Source organism: Ipomoea triloba, chromosome 10, assembly GCF_003576645.1.
Source record: "Ipomoea triloba cultivar NCNSP0323 chromosome 10, ASM357664v1".
NCBI lineage: Eukaryota > Viridiplantae > Streptophyta > Magnoliopsida > Solanales > Convolvulaceae > Ipomoea > Ipomoea triloba.
The window spans coordinates 18698387-18699910 of NC_044925.1; positions in this window are offsets into that span (position 1 = coordinate 18698387).

Below are 1524 nucleotides of genomic sequence, written 5' to 3' on the forward strand. Positions count from 1 at the left end.
CAACAAATCAGTTTAAATATCATTAAATACAAGGACATTTCAGTCTTCAATTATGAATGTTTTCAAAAAAATAAATATAAAAAATATACCGGTTCAACATACTTTGTAAAAAGATTAAAATGTCTTTGTATTTAACGATATTTCAACGATTTTGTTGCCGAATGACTAAAATTGGTCATGCACTCATGCCACAATAATACTATGACCAAATGAGGATGTTCTAATACAAAAAGATTAAAAGTGGATTGTCACATATAAATCTATGACCAAAAATGGAATTAACTCTTTACAAAAATTAAAGCCTATAATTTTTCCTTTTTAGATTTTCACTGCACGTGAAAATAAATAGGGAAAATGGTCAAATACACCCTCAAACTTTTGCTAAGAAGTCAAATTAGGCCCTTGAACTTTTGAAAGTTGCAATAAAATCCACAAACGTAACATTTTATTTTGGAGCAATTAAACCCACTGACCTGTAATTACAGGTCAATTAGGTTTCCGGCGACGCTATGGCGAACCTCCGGCGACCTTACACAAATTAGGTCAAAATCAGGCACCGGCTATCGTTATGGTCGCCGCCAGAGAAGGCGACCAAACTGGTCGCCTTCTTCGGTCGACGGAAATTGCAAAGACAAGACATGACAGTTACAAAGCAATACAAAGATGTCTAATGAATAGCATTAAAGACTAATAATGTCCACATTAAACAGGTTTTGTAACAATTTTCTCTTATTTAGTTATTTATTAGAATATCATAAATAATGTTTTAATTATTGTTATTTTATTTCCTTATGATATTCTAATATAATTCTTTTAAATTAAATCTGGAATCCATACAAAATAAAGTATATACATGAACCCTTACCTAAATTTCGGTCCAATCATTATCCATGTAAAATATTTAATTTATTAGAATTGGTTAAGCTTTGCTTATTTTACCCTGCAATACTTTTTTCTTTTTGAAAGTATACTCTACGTCTCTACTACCATATCATTATATTTACAATTAACTAATTATTGTATATATATATCAATACAATTTCAATTCACTTTTAATAATAATAATAATGATAAACAAATATTTAACATTTTCTATGTTGAGTGTAATTTCTAATTAAATTCTCAAACCACCTTCACTGCTCTCAACATCTACCAATGTGTATAGCGGCGGAAGAGGGGGCTGGACTGCTGGAGGCTATTGTCATAGTAGACAAGTATTGGCAGCATGTGATTCAATTCCAAGCCGCCAAAATAAAATGATGATCTTAATTGGCTTTCTTGAATGACCCAATCAAGTGTGTTCCTTAACAGGAAGATGATAAGTGTAATTTCTCAAAATAAAATTTTCTTTATGTGTCTTAATTTTATTGGGAGAAAAAGAAACGAAAGGAATTAAAATTGCAATTATTGGTTGACATTTTTTAAAGAGTTAATTCCAGCAATGGTCCTTCGACTATGTTGATTTTTCAAAATTAGTCCCCGACTTTTAATTTGGACAACTTAGGTCCCTTGACTTTCAAATTC